We start from the raw sequence: 3,899 nt of genomic DNA on the forward strand, positions 1-3,899 counted from the left end.
CACTAACAATTGCCCAACAAGCTTGAAGCACTCCGAATGCCCTCTCCACATCCTTCCTACCTACTTCCTGCATTGTTGCAAAGCGGCTTTTTTTCTTGCCATGTTGTTCGGAAATAATTGTCTTCACAAACGCCACCCACTGAGGATAGATATCATCGGCAAGATAGTATCCCATGTTGTAGTCATGGCCGTTGATGGTGTAGTTGCACAACGGTGATTCCACATTGTAAAGCCTCATGAACATCGGAGATCGTTGAAGCACGTTGATGTCGTGTGAGAACCCGGCATTCCAAAGAAAGCATGCCAAATTCATAAGTCATGTGATGCAACTGCTTTCTAATGTGATGGTGACCCTTTGTTGTGCCCTTGATACATTCCCCGCAAACCTTGGGGCAGTTCTTCCATTGCCAATGCATGCAATCAATTGATCTGAGCTTCCCTGTAAACCCTCTGGCCTCTCTAATAGCCAACAATCTCTCTGTGTCCTGCGCATTTGGTTCTCTCAGATACTCTGCTCCAAACACCGCACCAAGGCGCGGGCGAACTCGACAATAGTCTTCACTCTCCAGGCATGTGCTCTCCCCCATCCTGACTATCTCACCAACGGCATATGTGGCAGTACCAACTGCAAGCATCCTCAGAGCAGTCGTGCTTCTGCTTAGCAGAGAAAGAAAGTTTGTTGCAACAGTCCCTTATGAGCTTGAAGTAGTCATCGTGTGCCTCCACTCCCTCCACAATGCGCAAAAATAATGGTTTCCGCATGCGAAAATGGTGATGAAACCATAGATTATCCGGGAAAGTTGGGTTCGGACTTCGGAGTAAAGTAGCCCTGGCACAGTAGTCGTGCTCCGGACACCGTATCCCGATTGATCACTCTTCTCCCTTTGAGATTGAGCCCTTGATGTTAAGAATATGCTCTACTTGTTGATCCATTTCCTCTTGCATGCTCATGAGCATGGTCAAGTCCACTTCTTCGCCCGAATCCGAGGAATCGAAGAACTCATCTTGTATCATTTGATCAAGCTATGTCGGTCCATACTCCTCATCCGATGAACCATCAGAATTCATTGTTTTTCCTACAAAAAACCATGTTGGACTATGTGTCAAACACATAGAGTGCAAGGGGGAGCCCGGGAGTTGCCGAACATACCGCGGTCGCATCCGGGCCGGCGACGACGTCCCCGGCGGCGAGGACGGGAGAGAGGAGTGCGGTGCCGGTGCTGGCGGCACAGAGGCTTGGAAAGGCGACGGAGCGCGCGCGTCGATGGAGCTGTGAGACGGGCGGTGGGAAGGAGGAAGAAGAGAGGAGAGAGCAAATGGATCCGGTAGGTCGAGGGGATGGATTTGGTGCAATTTGAGGTGGGTAGGTCTGTCAACTCCAACATGGTGGCCGCGTCCGGGGGGGCCATATTTGGGCTGGATATAAGGGATGCCGGTCAGTCCAGGCATTTGAGGCGCCCGTCTAAGACGAATTTTCACGACCAGTCAGTGACCGAGCCGTCCGTCCGGACATCTCTGTAGATGCTCTAATGGTCGGTTGGATGTATCATAGGACGGATGTACATCAACCAATGATTTAAAAACAAAGAAAATTGTAACACACGGACAATTATCTAGCATCCTTAAAAGTACTAGTAAATGCGCACGTGCAACGCACGTGTAATCTTAATTCGGCTTGAAGATATGACTGAATTTTTGTTTTAAAAAGTAGCATCAAAATAAATAGTTTGTGTAAGCACCACCAGCGGCAGGTCCATCTCTTCCTTCAAATGGGTTGAAAATTGTACTAATCCAACGTAGTTAAAGGCATATGCAAGTGACCAGGGGAGGGGGCACATAGCTTGTCCTCGGGCAGCTAAAAGAGAAATCCAAAAATCTAAGCACAATCCATTGAAATCAGCACAACTGATCCACTACCCAGCTGCTACCAAAAGTTCCATATCATTGTGTAACCTAGTTGTTTCATAGCGCATGTTGGTAATGATGCTTAATAACCGTTGAATGTGTGCACATAAGGCTACTTTTGGTTCAGTTTTACGAAGCCTGATTTGGGTTCAGTTTTTAGTGCATACAGGCTGCTTTTCTGTTCAGTGAAACATGAATTAATCTTCTCCGGAAGAAATGAAGAAAGTAGAGATGAAAGACCTCTGGCCCGACGGCTGCGTGTTTGACGGCGGCGTCCCCTGATGGCGGCACTGATGACCTAGGCCCGACGGAGAGGGACGGGCAGGCGGTCCAGGCAGTGTGCATGATGGTCTGACAGCCCGACACCAACTGACAGCCCGACACCAACGGATGGCCGTGCGCCGTCTCTGACAGGTCCGACGGCGATGGGCGGTCCAGGCGGCGCCTTGGACGCGCCCCCGCTGGTCGGCTAGGTGGTCTAGGCGGCGTCCCCGACAGCCGGTATCCTTGAAGTTGCGGCGGCGTCGCTACGGCCGAGGCCAGGAAAGGCGATGGGTAGAGGCGGCACGGAGATGTGAGGGGCGGCGTCCTTGAAGCTATTGCGGGTCGAGGCGATGGGGGCGGTGTGCGTCGCTGAAGCGAGGTGATGGGGCAGCGCCTTGGGGCGGTTCCCTATGGCAGTTTCCTTTCGTGTGAAAGAGTATGTAAGGAAGCGGATCGCATGACGGTTCGCTGTGGCAGTTTCTTTTTGTGTGAACGGGTACGTAAGGAAGGGGATCGCACGACGGATCACTATGGCAGTTTCCTTTCGTGTGAAATGGTACGTAAGGAAGGGGGTCGGGGAGAGAAAGGATTAATTAGCAATAAAGATGTTTAGCGCTAAACGTGTTTAGTTGCTCACCATTAGGACAATAAAGACTGTCGGATTAACGCTAATGGATGACGGAGATCTGTTGGATCTGCCCCACTGGGTCTCTTTATATTGGTATAGATAGATAGATTATAAAATCATAGCGTCCTCTAAAAAGGTTTCCATGTATAATAAAAAGTCAATATCATTGAAAAAGTTTCCATGTATAATAAAAAGTCAATATCATGGAATAAATAAGTGGCAGCACCTTAGGAAAAAATTGCGTCTGCCGGGAGTCGAACCCGGGTCTATTGCTTGGAAGGCAATTATCCTAACCGTTGGACTACAGACGCAATGGTGACACCAATTTAGATGAAAGTTTCTTTATGAAGGAAGTTGTTGTTTTCACACTACCTAGTACTATGAGTCAACTAACATCTTTGCACTTGCTCTCACGGAATGCACATCGACAAACTTAGCAAAAACAGATAACTATTTGATCCCTCATCTACTAAAGATGCATTTTGTCGTGGAATAGTCACGCCATATGTCCTAGTGTGAGGACTTAGTCGTGGAGCCATTGCACTAGGTTAGCTTAAAGGGGTTAAACGGGCCAATGGACACAGGGAGTTTATACTGGTTCAGGCCCTTACGGTGAAGTTAAAGGCCTAATTCAGTTTGAGGTTGTATTGCTTAGGTTTTGATTACTAGGGAGCGAATCCGCTTGACCTAGCTTTCGATCTGTAGTTTCCTGTCCTTAACCCGCCGTCGGGTCGCCTCTTTATATACACAGGTTGACACCCGGTGGCTTACAAAGTCCCGGCCGACTCATAGACAACGTGTCCGGCTCGGTGACTAGTTACACTTTCCTTACAATACAAGTCATACATACATGACGGTTTACACCTATGGGTCTTAAGTCGCTTTTGGGCTTCTGGCCCTTAGCAACCTGCTCCGTGAACCGCCATCCTTAATATCCTCATGGGCTTTGTCTTTTATGAACCGCCATGAGTATAACCCGGCCCCTCTTGGGCATGTTACACTCAATAGCTATATCCCCAACATTAGGCCCCATGTTGATTTGAACTTGTTCATATCAATCTTCCATACTTAAAAATTCCTTCATCATTCGTTCTTTTGTGAG

The 3,899-nt window shown here is 48.5% G+C and overlaps 1 non-coding gene across 1 annotated transcript; it reads right to left on the reverse strand.

The window, feature by feature from the left end:
- Positions 1–3,036: 3,036 nt before the first annotated feature.
- On the reverse strand, positions 3,037–3,108 carry TRNAG-UCC (transfer RNA glycine (anticodon UCC)). The gene has a single exon. It is a non-coding gene; the product is annotated as a tRNA-Gly (tRNA).
- Positions 3,109–3,899: the final 791 nt, after the last annotated feature.

Source organism: Triticum aestivum, chromosome 7D (genome assembly GCF_018294505.1).
Source record: "Triticum aestivum cultivar Chinese Spring chromosome 7D, IWGSC CS RefSeq v2.1, whole genome shotgun sequence".
NCBI lineage: Eukaryota > Viridiplantae > Streptophyta > Magnoliopsida > Poales > Poaceae > Triticum > Triticum aestivum.